Genomic DNA, 16,489 nt, shown 5'->3' on the forward strand with positions numbered 1-16,489 from the left:
GGAGGTCTTGGGAGGAAACGAAGAGAACGATTAAGTTGGTATTTTGAGACTAGGCTAGTGATGTAGCTGGGGGCAGAGTTGTGGATGGCTTTGTAAGTTGTTGTTAGTATTTTGAATTTAATTTGTTGGGTGAGTGGCAGCCAGTGGGGAGATTGGCAGAAAGGGGAAGCAGACACAGAGCGATTGGTAAGGTGGAAGAGTCTGCCAGCAGCATTCATGATGGACTGAAGGGAATAGCCTACTTAAAGGTAAGCCAATGAGGAGGGAGTTGCAGTAGTCGAGGCGAGAGATAACAGGGAGTGAATCAGAAGCTTTGTAGTTTCATTGGTTAGAAAGGGACGTACTTTGGAGATGTTGCGGCCGTTGAGGCGGCAAGCTTTGGAAAGGGGTTGGATGTGGGGCCAAAAAGGGAGTTCAGAATCTAGGATAACACCTACCACCCTAGCGCTTGCATTAGGCAAGTGGAAATAAACTGAGGTCAAGGGTGAAGCAGGGTTGCCAACCGTCTGTAAATCTATGGACAGTTTGTAAACAATCAGTTGATTTTTACACTGTCCGTAAATGTTGGAAATGTTACACTGTCCGTAAATGTCTGCTGCCCTTAAAAAATATTACTGTGGGTCGACGTTGGAACTGCGCATATGCAGTTCCAAGGCCAGTACAAGCTCAGACAAGAAGGGCATCTAGGCTCATGGTTGGTGACTTCACGGTGGCGCCCTTTATGAACTACGGCTACAGCAGGGGCAGCCAGGCCAGCACGCAGGTCGGGGACTCACCCCTCAGGTCTCAGCATACCCTGGGGGACAATGGCTTATGTCATTTCTAAATTGAAGGGCTAGTCTGTGGTATGGCGATATGGTTGATGCACGGCTATCATTACATACAGTACATCATCTGTCTATAGGGCATGTCACATCCAGGGTATATTTTAGTGTAATGAATTCACTAGAATCAAGTCTAAATAATTTCATGAGATAATTTATGAGGGCATGGTTAGGGGCAGAATTAGGGGTGGGCAGGGTAGGGGGTTGGGTGGGGCAACTGGTGGCCCCTGGCTAGTAGCTCAAAGGTTGCAAGTAGCACTTGAAATTTTTATATTATTATTATATTATTATTATAATACAGGATTTATATAGTGCCAACAGTTTGCACAGCGCTTAAATGACCTCTAAAGGCATAATGATGACCTCCAGAGCCAGGGAGAGCTGACATCCATCTTCACAGTGTGGGTTACTAGGCATAGTGGGTGTGGTATAGAAAGAGTAAATTGGGCGCCAGAGACTTTGAGAATGCAAAAAGAGATTTATTGTCTCTTAACAGAACTGGGGAGAGAGGGTTAGGGCCTGAACACCCTTAAGCAGATGAAAAACACTGGGCAGACTCCGAGACAAAAATAGGAATAGAAAAACAGCTATACAGTTCAAGGGCCTTTAAGCTGGATTGCAGCAAACTGTATCTGTAGACTGCTGTCTCCTATAGCAACTGAACTTGTAACTTCAACTTCAATGCAGATCACAACTCACAGTATCCCGTTGTAGATCCTCTCACTAAGCTCCCAGTCTCTCGCTAGACTCTTCAGATCCCAGCCACCACTGGATCCCTTGAGCTCCTTCATATCTAACCCGCTGTGGCTTCCAAGTGTCACCCACACTGTCCCGCTGGGTCCCCCGAAAATGAATGCATCACATCTGCAATAAAATAAATGTTTGCTTTTGAGTTTAAGCCCAAAGACTTCCACCCTACCTCCTGCAATTGCTCATATTTAATAAATTAGTTTACACCAAGAGAATGTCTTATTTAATCTTCATAAAATTAAAAAGGGCAGCGTTCCTCCCCAAGAAACTTCATACTGGTAATGCCCAATCAACTCAGTTATATGTAAATATTGTAAATGCCAGAAGTTGGATAGTCAAAAGGGCACCACATCCCTATAAATACATATAATGGTAGGAGAGGGAATATGGGATTTTTAGGGTGCCAAGAAATTATTAATCAAACATTTTCAAAAAATGTAAATGTATTTATACAAAGTGTATAAAACATCACAGTATCATCATACAGTAACTATAATATTAGTAACCAGCATTTCTAAGTTCCAGGGCTGGGAGGCGGCTATACCAGGGCTCATAACCAGAGATTGCCGCTCTGCAGGTCAGCGGGACTGGGAGGGGTGAGGAGGGGGTCCTGTGTAAGTTCACCTTACAGATTTTTTTGCAAGGGTAAACTTACACTTTAAGGAGCGGGGCCACCACATCCTTAACAATCGATGACTCATTCAGTTGTCAGTGGGGTTCCGCTGTTGACAGCTGAAGTGTAACTGAAGTCCCGGCAATTGGAGCTGTCAAAAAAAAAAAGCAGCCAGCCCATACTTATTAAAAGCATTGCTCAGCCACTCATCCGAGAGATAAAAGGAACATTGTTTCTTTTTGTATCTCACAGTTTTTCTTTATCTACAGATCAAGGAGATGAACTTTGATCTGCAGATGAAGTCAGTTTAAAGCAACCTGACAAGTTAAAAAAAAATGTTTTTTGTTTTTTAATAAAGTGATTGTAAAGTCATGTTTTTTTTTTCTTTAAAAATAGCAAACATTGCTCCCATATGGGGTGGCGGGGGATGTGGAGTGACACCCTTTGCTTTAGGCTTAGCATTACATTTTTAATTTTGTTCTTTCCCGATGTTATATGGTTGTAGCATAAGATTTCATCCACATGATTTTTTCGACAATGTCCGAATGTATGACAGATGCTGTCCATCCTGTTTGTTCATTACGATAAAAGTCAATAAAATATTGAAAAAAAATAAAAATGAATAGCAAACGTTTTATACTTATCTGCTCTGTGCAGTGGATTTGCATAGAGCAGCCTGGATCCTCCTCTTCTCAGGTCCCTTATTGGAGCTCCTGGCCCCTCCCACCTGTCGAGTGCCCCCACAGCAAGCAGCTTTCTATGGGGGCACCCAAGCCGAGCTGCAGCTCCCTGTGTCCATTTAGACACGGAGCTACGGTTCGGCCCAGCCCCCTCTCTCTCCTGATTGGCTAACTGACTTTGATTGACAGCAGTGGGAGCCAATGACACCACTGCTTTATCTCAGCCAATCAGGAGGAAGAGTCCCGGACAGCTTGTTAGCTGTATAGTCAGTGTTATCTGGTGCTTCAAATGGAGTAATCCTTAGGGGTATAGTCTGTGGCTGTAATAGCTGGATGGTGATGTATTCATAGGTTGGGTGGTTGGAAAAGAAAGGGGTATTAAGGGTTAAAAAGAAAGGCAGCCATCCTTCAGAATGTGTCCAGAACTCTGCAAGACATGTAAGGAAAAAACAGGGAGGGTAAGGCGCTGAGCTGAATGTAGTATTAAAATGATGACTTTAATAGGATTAGATTAATAATACTTACAAGATGGTAGAAGATGCATGCTCATCAAATTAAAAGTGCACAATTGGAGCTGTCAAAAAAAAAAAAAAAGCCAGCCAATGCTGTGACACAGAGAGTGCAGCTCAGCTCCCTCCCACCCTAGCTCCTGCCCCACTGATTGTGATTGACAGCAGTGGGAGCCAATGGCTCCTGATGCTGCATCTCAGCCAATCAGTAGGGAAAGACCCGAGAGAGCCTTGGCTCGTGTGTACATCAATAAATCTGGATTGAACTTTGGTAAGTATTAAGAAGGTAAAAAATCTTCAACATTTACAACCACTTTAATACTATAGTAAAGGTTTGTGTAAAACCTTGCAGACTTGTGTAGGTAGAAAGAACTGAACAACAACCAATGGCTACTAGAGGAACCCTAGAGGAACACTTTAGGGTTGATTTACTAAAACTGAAGCACAAAGAATCTGGTGCAGCTGTGCATGGTAGCCAATCAGCTTCTACCTTTAGCTGTTCAATTAAGCTTTGACAAATAATAAATAAATCTGGAAGCTGATTGGTTTCTATGCAGAGTTGCATGCTCTAGTTTTATAAATCAACCTCAGTGTGTTGCTATTGCAATACATTATTAGTAAACGTAGACAGAAGCAACTTTGTGATCAAGATAAAGGAGACTAATGCCGCGTACACACGATCGGATTTTCCGACGGGAAATGTTGGATGTGAGCTTGTTGGCGGTAAGTCCGACCGTTTTGTCGGACTTACATTTGTGACGCTGCAAGAATATTATTATTATGTTTTTTTTTAATTTGTGCAAGTTACTACAACACCATTATCCCGTAGTTTTTAAGATCGAAGATACAACTATGTTGGTGTCCCTTGTCAATTTTACATTGTATTTTTTAAAATGTGACTGCCTACTCCCAAACTGCCATTTGAAGTAAAACACATAGCTAATATTTAATTTAGTAATTTTTTTATTGTGCATTAAAAAAAGAAAACAAATAAAATTAGACATGCTATCTGCCAAAAAGTGCATTCTATGCATCCAAAAATATAGAAAATATACCAAATCAAATCATTATTCAACCAAAAAAATAATGTCAAAGCGATAACTCCAAGGACAATAATAAAGAACACTTTATCTCCTTAGATTCTGCAACATGTCTGGTTGACAAACGGCCGTTCAGAAACTAATTGAAAAACACGAATCAACACTAACCAAACTTCTACTTATGCCCCGTACACACGGTCGGATTTTCCGACGGAAAATGTGTGATAGGACTTTGTTGTCGGAAATTCCGACCGTGTGTGGGCTCCATCACACATTTTCCATCAGATTTTCCGACACACAAAGTTTGAGAGCTTGCTATAAAATTTTCCGACAACAAAATCCGTTGTCAGAATTTCCGATCGTGTGTACACAAATCCGACGCACAAAGTGCCATGCATGCTCAGAATAAATAAAGAGATGAAAGCTCAAAAAGAAAAAGAAGATATCCCCCGTGGGGTTTTAAAGCAGCAAAAAATTATGAAAATAATAGGTTGTTACTTGAAAGAGTTTTTTTATTAATGGAACTTAACCATAATGGTTAAAATAGGAGCTGTGCTACAGGAGATAACACAAATGAAGCTGGCACAAGTATTATACAATGATCAAGCGCTAAAATAGGGTGATAATCCTGACGCGTTTCGACCCCGTTGGGTCATCTTCAGAGGATTGAGGCGCTGTGACAAAATTTGCGTATTAGAGTTCATGGATGTGACCATAAAAATACAATATAATATATATATGTTTAACAGTATAATTACCAATCACATTGTGTTTGAGCAGTTTCTCCTGAGCTTATAGTTCTCCGACGTCTCCCCCACCGGGTCCCGACAAGAGTCCCCGGCCGTCCACCACGTCAACAGGGGAAAAGGGGGGGTTAATCGTCCATGCGTGTCTTACAAGGAGTCACACCAAGTGGATATTTCCCAAAACTGGGGAGGAGCGTGGGGGCAAGCGAGCGAGACCTGCAGCCAAAGCATCAAATAACAGACAACTGTACCATCAGTGCGTTTGGCTTAGCACGGATAGAGATATATGTATCATGTGTCATTTTTTGAAAAGAGATAACTCTGTAATTTATTTAATTAAATATTTGTTGGATGTTGTCTGTGCTTGGGGTCAGCAATGTATGAATATTCCTATAGTGATGATGGTAACAAAAGGGGGGGAGGGGAAGGGGTTAACAAGGGTAAGTAGGACTGCATATAGATATCAGTATATCAGAGTATGTAATGTAATAGGTAAATAGTGGTATCTATGTGTTGGCCGTGAAACAAGTGACGAAGTAGGGTGAAAATATAGGAATGTAAAGAAAAAGGCGAGTGTGGGGAGAACATGTGAGGAAAGAAGGGGACGGGCAGACTGGTAGGGAAAAAAAAAAAAAAAAAAAAAAACCAGGGGAAAGGAAGGGGATGGGAAAGAAAGAACGGGAAGGAGGGGGGGATGGTTAAGGGGAGAATGGGAAAAAAAAAATCAGGGAGTAAAGGAAAAAAGGCTTAAGAGGAAAAGATCCAGGGGAAAAAAGGGAACAGATAGGTGAAGTGTGAGGATAGTGCAGGTGGGGTGATGCATGTGAGTGGAAGGGAAGCATGGGGGTGGGGAAATGGGAAGGTGCAGTGCAAGGGGCCAAATAAAACAATCAAAAAGCAGTGAAAGCAAAAACATAGGCAAAAAACATAATCCAACCGTGTATAGGTGAGAGATGGGTGTGTGTGATAGTGTACTGAAAAATGCATGGGTGCTGGAAAAGGGGTCATGAGGTGTCAAGATGGGAAGAAAATGGGACAGAGGTGAGACAAAGAAACACACAAGGTGAAGTGCCATATAGGTGGACATGTATTGAGGGTGGGTAGAATCGGATGTAAATTGTACAAGATAGTATAACTAATCACAGTGGGAAGGAATGACGTGACAGGGACCCACAATACAGGGTATGTCAGGTCCAACTCATCAATGTGTTCAGATACTGGTGATTACCTGTCTCCAGAGTATAAGTCAGTTGATCAGTCTGATAAAACAGTAGGAACTAAAAGCAGATCCCCCAATCTGCTTGGTCATTATAAATGAAGTGCGGCCGCTGATTGGATGCCTAATTAGGCTGCAGGTGCATGCAGGCTGTCCCCACCCCTCCTCCTCCAGCAGGGATTAACCCTCCACATGTGGCTCCCCCGGCGTTCAGGAAGATAAATATCCCGGCACAGCCGTCACATCCGCCGTAATAGCGCGATGTCGCGACGTCGCACGCACGCAGCATCGCGTGCCCACAACGCCACGGCATCCGGATGTGATCCGGAACGCCGCTGGCAGGAAGTGATACACCCGAGGGTGCAGAAAGGAGGCACGGACCCTTTAATTGTGCCCCCCCTCTTTTCCTGCCAGGAAGAGACGCAACGACGAAGCCCCCATCCCCAGGACGGGTCCACGGCCCATGGGACCCACATCGGGCTCCGGAAGGGAGAGAAGCAGGGGAACAACACAATGCAGACAATATGTAACAGGATTATAGAAACCTATAAATTGCATTCTAGTGTACAAAGATCTAGAAAGCTGTGGGTGGTTGGAATGCATTCGAGGCAGCCATAGGCTACCTCCATTGGATTTGACAAAAAGACGTACATGTGATGCTCCAGATGGTAGGGGTTGTCATTACAGCAGAGTGAAAATACTAGCCAATGTATTGTAAACATATTGAGTGTGCCTGAGGGGGCACACTAAAGTGTCCAGTATTATGATAGATTAGTGAAAACAGGGGAGAATAACAGATAATTTTATCCGATCTCACCTGTTATAAAATATTAACGTGTAATTACATGGGGATAGTCCAATCATCACCTATACATATACATTGGCTCATCCTGAACCAAACGCACTGATGGTACAGTTGTCTGTTATTTGATGCTTTGGCTGCAGGTCTCGCTCGCTTGCCCCCACGCTCCTCCCCAGTTTTGGGAAATATCCACTTGGTGTGACTCCTTGTAAGACACGCATGGACGATTAACCCCCCCTTTTCCCCTGTTGACGTGGTGGACGGCCGGGGACTCTTGTCGGGACCCGGTGGGGGAGACGTCGGAGAACTATAAGCTCAGGAGAAACTGCTCAAACACAATGTGATTGGTAATTATACTGTTAAACATATATTTATGGTTGGAGCCCTATGTCCGGTATGTACATGGATACCACTTATAGTAAAGATAGGACTTAGCATCGGAAATGGACCTGAAAGTGTGGACTTAGCTTATGAAATGGACCTGAAAGTGTGCCTTGGTCTAATGGCCGGTATGCCAAAATAAGGGGGCATACCCTGGTTTAAGAAATGATTATTCTGTAAGAGAAATGAATGAAATGAATAGTTTGAGAAATGCTGTGAAATGGGGATGGGAGGGTGGGTATCGCGCACAGGAAACCGACAAGCACCACAGGTGAGCGGGCTGCTTAAGTACCCCCCGGGCTCCTCCCATAAATTCAGGCCACCATACTGGCCTTCCTACTTATGGTTGGAGCCCTATGTCCGGTATGTACATGGATACCACTTATAGTAAAGATAGGACTTAGCATCGGAAATGGACCTGAAAGTGTGGACTTAGCTTATGAAATGGACCTGAAAGTGTGCCTTGGTCTAATGGCCGGTATGCCAAAATAAGGGGGCAAAAACATTCAGGTAGGGTTATGATTTTATTGATTTTCAATTATTTATTGAGCCAATTTGGAGAATGCCTGTGCCATCTCTGTTTGTGGGTTGGGGATATACCGGGCGAAGCAGGCTGACTTCCACCTGCCCAGTCTTTTGATGATGTGGTCCGGAACCCCGTGGCGGGATGCCGCGGAGGCTGCTCCGATGCGAAACGAGTGTCCGGAATACTGACTAGGGTTAAGATGAAGATTGCGGAGAAGTATTCTTATGTGTTCCACAAACTGAGAGGCGTTTAAGGGTTTAACTGGGAACGGTAGAAGGGGACTGCTGTCTGGTTGTTCAGGCAGGAGTGACAGGAGCCGGTTGAGTACGGCGACTGGACACCAGCTGTTGTCGGTTTTGAAGAGGTGAATGTTCGCTCCTGAGCCCGTTTGCTGGGTTTTAGAGACCTCGAGGTGCAGGATGAAGTGGTCCTGGTATCTAAGTAAGTGTCGTCTGCATAGTACTCGGTCTGTGGGTTTGTTAGAGGTGAATTCGCCAGGGCGCATGAACCCATAGTACGCTAGATATATCGCTGCTTGTAAGACCGTGCTGCGGAGCAGACCGAATGGCGAGGTAGCCAGAATAGTTGACATGTCCCTAAAGATGGGTCCCGTAATGGGCAAGCGCTTAGTGCTGATGACTGGTTGTTGTTTCTGGATTCCCCTTAAAACGGCTCGTATAGCGTGAGATGAGAATAGTGAAGATTTCGTGGGGTCTTCAAGCGCCATAAAATGTTGAATGCCGGCTAGGTATAGCCGGATGGTATTGTAGGATAAGGCCAACTGCGTGTGGCAGTGTGCAGTGAAGGCCAGTACCTGCTTGATATCTGTTGGTCCTTTACGGCAGGACGTGAGGAATTTGTTAAAGGCCTTCCAAGCTGTCTGGTAGGCTTTAAGTGTGTTGTAGGAGAGGGAATGATTTATGAGTTGTGTAGCTCCGTGTAAATGTTGATCTAGTCCAGGGTCAGTTGTGACCAGACAGGGATAGGGGCCGACATTGGATCGGCATCGGGAACCTGTTTGAAAAAGGAGGAATAATTGAAACGTGACAATGCGTCAGCTGCTGAGTTGTATCTGCCGGGAATAAATGCACAGTGTATATTGAACTGATGTTGTAAAGACAGTTGTACCAACCTGCGCAGGAAGGACATGACTGCTAGGGACTTGGACCTGCCTTTGTTGATGATGTCTGCCGTGGCCTGGTTGTCGGTGCTAAAGACTACAGTTTGTCCTGTCCAGTGGTGGCCCCAGAGTTGTGCGGCTGCCACTATGGGGTAAAGCTCAAAGAGGGCAGATGTTTGGGAAAAGCCGGGTATCAATAGTATCTGTTGAGGCCAGGGTCCTGAAAACCAATGATGGCCAAAAATTGCCGCGAAACCTGTGGAGGCTGCGGCGTCCGTTACCACCTGGGGTGAATGGACCGAAACTATAGGTATGAATAGAGATATGCCATTCCAGGCGGACAAGAATTCCTCCCACATGGATAGGTCCGCTATGGCTGCGGAGTCTAAATTCAGAATCTGATCAGGGTCTTGAGTTTCCGACAGAAATCTGAGTAGGCGTGATACAAATGTGCGGCCTTGTGGAATAATTCGCATAGCGAAGTTGAGCATACCCAGGAGGGACTGCAACTGTTTTTTGGTACAGTCCTTGGTGTGTGTAAACTCGTGAAGGACTGCCCTAATGCGTGTTAGTTTGTCGAGGGGGAGACTGGCTTGCATTGCGCAGGTATCCAAGCTGACCCCGAGAAAAGTGATGCTATTTGCTGGGCCATCGACTTTGTGCTCGGCAATAGGAACATTGAGGTTTCCAAAAATTACCCTAAGTTTGTCGAGATCTCCTGGGGGCTTGCTGGGTGGTTCTATCAGTAGGAAGTCATCTAGATAATGGATGACTTCATGGCATTGACCCTTGTGTAATAGTATCCAACCGAGGGACTGGGCGAACGTGTCGAAGAGCCACGGGCTACTCTTCGAACCGAAGGTGAGCTTTGTAGCAAAATAATATGCTTCCTTCCACTTGATGCCATGCCAGCACCAAAGGGATGGGTGGATGGGCAGGAGTTTGAAGGCATCCGAGATGTCGGCTTTGGAGAGCCAGGCGCCTGTGCCTGCTTTGATGATCGCTTGTATTGCCATGTCCACGGAAGAATATTTTAGGGAAAACTCCTCGGAGGGGATCAGGGAATTGAGGCTGGGTATGTGGGAAGAATGAGGCGCAGACAAGTCGTACACCAAACGCAATTTATTTGAAAACTTGCCCTTGACAAGCCCAATAGGGCTGACTCTCCATGTGTTGAAAGGGGGGCAACTGAAAGGGCCTATCACGTAACCTCGATCCACCTCTGCCTGTAAGAGCTGATCTATGGCTTGTTCGTCAATGGCTGCCGAACGAAGATTGGCACATTCGTGGGTAGTGTGGGGTAGTGAAATGAGGCCGGTGTGAAAGCCTGCTGTGAAGCCTTGGATAAGGAAGGTGGCCAGGGAAGGGGTGGGATGTGAAGTGAGATACCATCCTAACCATAAGAGGTTGATCCGGCTTAGTCACGCCTTCTTGTGTTGCTTGACTTCGCACAAAATCCTAGGGTGTGCTCTATGACATAAGGTGCAGAGGTGAAGTAGACGGCACTGACTGAAGTTGCAGGACCCCTGATTAAAGTTATTACAGATGGCTGCCCCTCCCACGGTTCGGACTGGGCGTCCGAGTTTGTCCACCTGAGGCGTTGGTTCAGGGATCGGCTGACCCTGTACTGAACCTGAGGTAGAGGGAAACTCGAAAGGCCGTCTGGTTGCCGTATTGGCGCACCAGGTGGCAGTGTGGGTGGAAGACTGGCAAATCGCACACAGAGGTGAGCGTAAGCCGGCAAAGTGGCGGCAGAAGAGCTCTGTATCCATGAGACTCCAATCTGTCGTGATCTGGAACTGTATGAGCCTGGCCGCGGCCTTGGCTGAAAAGGAACGATGGTAGTCGTAAAAGGCAAAACCTCCGTACTTGTGGCCCAAGTCTACCACAGTATGGAGATACAAGTCCAGCTCTTCCCGCCTGCTAGGGGTGGCTGAGCACAGGACATCTCTGAGCATGCCAAAGGCCAGGGTAAACTCTGAGACTGTTAGCTTGCGGTTCAATCTGGGGTCTTTGGCTTTAAGGACCACTGATATGTCACCCCAGGAGTAGGCTTTATTTTCTGCCAAATCATGCACGGAAATGAGGAGAGAGGCCAGGTTGACGTCCTTGCCGTCCAAGATGTCCTTCCTGATACTGGTTGGGACCAGGTGGGAGGGGTAGACAATATGGCTCGAGCCTGAGGTACCTGCAGGAAGAGGTGTCAAGCTTTGAGTTGCCGTTGGGTCGGGGACAGCCGTGGCCGGTCGGGCCTCCAGAAGTGCAACCCTGGTTTGGACGTCTGCCACTGAGGTGGATAGAGATGACACCATCGTGTGTAACTGTGAAATGGCCGATGATATCGACTGAAGGGATGCCTGTTGGGTACTGGGTCCTGCTGCTGGTGGGGGAAAGAGGAGTTTGAAAAGCTCGCCTTTCCTTGCTGTGGCGGGGAAGGGGACACCTCTGCGTCTGAGCTCTGCCGTCAGTTTGGGGATAGTCCATCCCCTAAGGGATTGCACGCTGCCGCTTTCTGAGACTGGAGAAGGTGACAGAGGGGCCGTGAGGTCTTCGCTGCCGGTCTGAGACATAGTTGCTCTGGTGAGGATTCTCTTGAGCTTTTATTTCCTGGTTGACTGTAACCTATTAGGGGTGAGATGAATTTCAAGTTTTTTTCTTTGATCCGCTGAGTCATACTTACCCGACTTATTCTCCCATTCCCCCTTTTTTTTTTTTTTTTTTTTACCTGGGGGGATATCGTCCAACCTGGTGCAGGGTGGACCTACTGAACTTTGACTGACCTGAGAAAAACGAAAAGGTGACAATTCGTGAAGGGATTGCTAACTGATTTTTTGAAGCAACGATTTGTATGACAATGAAATGATTCGAAATGTTTGCCTTGATTATGAATGGACTCCATGACAGAGGTCCGGCCTGGTCGTCGTCATTGATTCGACCGAGAACCGGGCTCTGGAGCATGTATTGAAATGAGGCAAGTGAAAACATTGGTGCACGCGGGACGATCTGGTGCCTGTTTGATGCATCTGGATTCGAATCGGAGCACCGTATGAAATGAAATGAGAGAAATGATTATTAGACCGAGGCTTGAATTGGTTGTGCCGTGTTTGCGACTGGCAACCAACCGAGCTCTGGTATAGGTATGAAATGCTGTTTGGAACCAGCGAGGCATTCCGTAAAGAATCGGTGCATGTCAGATGCGACTGGTTCCGAAACGGTGATGCGTTGTGGGAGTGAAATGGTAGTAAGCTGCATGGCAGAGACATGGATCCATCCCCCGATGTCTGCGATTAGCTATGATCCGGACTTTGAAGCATGTATCAGAAATGAGGCCGAGCCCTGGGGTACGCCATAATGAATCGGTGCATTTCCATGCGACTGGATTCATGTGTGAACGTGATACGTGGAAATGAAATGATAACCATGACAGAAGGTACGAATTACTGATAAACGTAACCCTGGAGCATGTATAGAAATGAGGCCAGTCCTGGGGCACGCCGAGACGAATCGGTGCATTGCCATGCGACTGGATTCATGTCGGAACGTGATAGGTGGAAATGAAATGATAACCATGACAGAAGGTATGAATTACTGATAAACGTAACTCTGGAGCATGTATAGAAATGAGGCCAGTCCTGGGGCACGCCGAGACGAATCGGTGCATTGCCATGCGACTGGATTCATGTCGGAACGTGATAGGTGGAAATGAAATGATAACCATGACAGAGGTATGAATGACTGAAAACGTAACTCTGGAGCATGTATAGAAATGAGGCCAATCCTGGGGCACGCCGAGACGAATCGGTGCATTGCCATGCGACTGGATTCATGTCGGAACGTGATAGGTGGAAATGAAATGATAACCATGACAGAGGTATGAATGACTGAAAACGTAACTCTGGAGCATGTATAGAAATGAGGCCAATCCTGGGGCACGCCGAGACGAATCGGTGCATTGCCATGCGACTGGATTCATGTCGGAACGTGATAGGTGGAAATGAAATGAACCATGACAGAGGTATGAATGACTGAAAACGTAACTCTGGAGCATGTATAGAAATGAGGCCAATCCTGGGGCACGCCGAGACGAATCGGTGCATTTTGCATGCGACTAGATTCGTGTCGGGACGTGATACGTGGAAATGAAATGATAAGCATGACAGAGGTACTAATGTCAGACAATAACGTAACTCTGGAGCATGTATAGAAATGAGGCCGTAATAACTGGGGCACACCGGAACGAATCGGTGCATCTTTTGGTGCGACTGGATTCGAATCGGAGCGCGGTAGGTGACCGAAATGAGAAATGTTGAAATGATTTGAAATGTCAGAAATGAGTTTAGAAATGTTTCAGAAATGAGAAATGATTGGTATTGAACTGACTTGATCCGATTAAATTTGAAATGTCAGAAATGAGTTTAGAAATGTTTTAGAAATGAGAAATGGTTGGTATCGAACTGACTTGATAAATTGCAAATTGCGACTCGCTATGGCTGTCTACCGACGCATATATATATTTTTTTTTTTTTTTTTTTTCGTTTTGAATACCGACATGCTAGAAATGAAGCGACGTCTGTGTCGCGGTGCTGTCGAAATGGTAACATATCGAACGTACAAGCGATATACATTGCAGTTTGTGAAATGCGAGTGAAACGAAAATTTGAAATCACGGTTTAGTGACATGATATGAAAACGAAAAGTCCGACGGGACCTTACCTGCGACAGCCAAGCCAGACGCGTGGTACAAAATACGAACGAAAAACGCGGACTTCGAAGGTTTTGAGTACGGAATATCGAAATACGGGAACTTGCGAGGCAAGAACTTGCGGACGCTGGTATATCGAATAGTCGGCCTAGTGACGTATATCGCGCACAGGAAACCGACAAGCACCACAGGTGAGCGGGCTGCTTAAGTACCCCCCGGGCTCCTCCCATAAATTCAGGCCACCATACTGGCCTTCCTACATATTATATTGTATTTTTATGGTCACATCCATGAACTCTAATACGCAAATTTTGTCACAGCGCCTCAATCCTCTGAAGATGACCCAACGGGGTCGAAACGCGTCAGATTATCACCCTATTTTAGCGCTTGATCATTGTATAATACTTGTGCCAGCTTCATTTGTGTTATCTCCTGTAGCACAGCTCCTATTTTAACCATTATGGTTAAGTTCCATTAATAAAAAAACTCTTTCAAGTAACAACCTATTATTTTCATAATTTTTTGCTGCTTTAAAACCCCACGGGGGATATCTTCTTTTTCTTTTTGACATTAATCGGGGTGTGCAGCACTTTATATCTTCTCAGTATGTGTCTCTCCCCTTTTCTCGAATATTGGGTGGTTAAACACCCCTCCCCCTACTTTTTGACACTCGAGTTAAGATATGAGCTGTGGGATGATTCTGGTTGAATTGTGCATTCTTGTAATACTTTTATTGTGACTGTTTCTACTGAATAAGTATTGTGTTACATTGTTTACAGGATGAGCCAATGTATATGTATAGGTGATGATTGGACTATCCCCATGTAATTACACGTTAATATTTTATAACAGGTGAGATCGGATAAAATTATCTGTTATTCTCCCCTGTTTTCACTAATCTATCATAATACTGGACACTTTAGTGTGCCCCCTCAGGCACACTCAATATGTTTACAATACATTGGCTAGTATTTTCACTCTGCTGTAATGACAACCCCTACCATCTGGAGCATCACATGTACGTCTTTTTGTCAAATCCAATGGAGGTAGCCTATGGCTGCCTCGAATGCATTCCAACCACCCACAGCTTTCTAGATCTTTGTACACTAGAATGCAATTTATAGGTTTTTTATAATCCTGTTACATATTGTCTGCATTGTGTTGTTCCCCTGCTTCTCTCCCTTCCGGAGCCCGATGTGGGTCCCATGGGCCGTGGACCCGTCCTGGGGATGGGGGCTTCGTCGTTGCGTCTCTTCCTGGCAGGAAAAGAGGGGGGGCACAATTAAAGGGTCCGTGCCTCCTTTCTGCACCCTCGGGTGTATCACTTCCTGCCAGCGGCGTTCCGGATCACATCCGGATGCCGTGGCGTTGTGGGCACGCGATGCTGCGTGCGTGCGACGTCGCGACATCGCGCTATTACGGCGGATGTGACGGCTGTGCCGGGATATTTATCTTCCTGAACGCCGGGGGAGCCACATGTGGAGGGTTAATCCCTGCTGGAGGAGGAGGGGTGGGGACAGCCTGCATGCACCTGCAGCCTAATTAGGCATCCAATCAGCGGCCAGCACTTTATTTATAATGACCAAGCAGATTGGGGGATCTGCTTTTAGTTCCTACTGTTTTATCAGACTGATCAACTGACTTATACTCTGGAGACAGGTAATCACCAGTATCTGAACACATTGATGAGTTGGACCTGACATACCCTGTATTGTGGGTCCCTGTCACGTCATTCCTTCCCACTGTGATTAGTTATACTATCTTGTACAATTTACATCCGATTCTACCCACCCTCAATACATGTCCACCTATATGGCACTTCACCTTGTGTGTTTCTTTGTCTCACCTCTGTCCCATTTTCTTCCCATCTTGACACCTCATGACCCCTTTTCCAGCACCCATGCATTTTTCAGTACACTATCACACACACCCATCTCTCACCTATACACGGTTGGATTATGTTTTTTGCCTATGTTTTTGCTTTCACTGCTTTTTGATTGTTTTATTTGGCCCCTTGCACTGCACCTTCCCATTTCCCCACCCCCATGCTTCCCTTCCACTCACATGCATCACCCCACCTGCACTATCCTCACACTTCACCTATCTGTTCCCTTTTTTCCCCTGGATCTTTTCCTCTTAAGCCTTTTTTCCTTTACTCCCTGATTTTTTTTTTCCCATTCTCCCCTTAACCATCCCCCCCTCCTTCCCGTTCTTTCTTTCCCATCCCCTTCCTTTCCCCTGGTTTTTTTTTTTTTTTTTTTTTTCCCTACCAGTCTGCCCGTCCCCTTCTTTCCTCACATGTTCTCCCCACACTCGCCTTTTTCTTTACATTCCTATATTTTCACCCTACTTCGTCACTTGTTTCACGGCCAACACATAGATACCACTATTTACCTATTACATTACATACTCTGATATACTGATATCTATATGCAGTCCTACTTACCCTTGTTAACCCCTTCCCCTCCCCCCCTTTTGTTACCATCATCACTATAGGAATATTCATACATTGCTGACCCCAAGCACAGACAACATCCAACAAATATTTAATTAAATAAATTACAGAGTTATCTCTTTTCA

This window comes from Aquarana catesbeiana, linkage group LG09, assembly GCF_042186555.1.
Source record: "Aquarana catesbeiana isolate 2022-GZ linkage group LG09, ASM4218655v1, whole genome shotgun sequence".
Classification (NCBI taxonomy): Eukaryota; Metazoa; Chordata; class Amphibia; order Anura; family Ranidae; genus Aquarana; species Aquarana catesbeiana.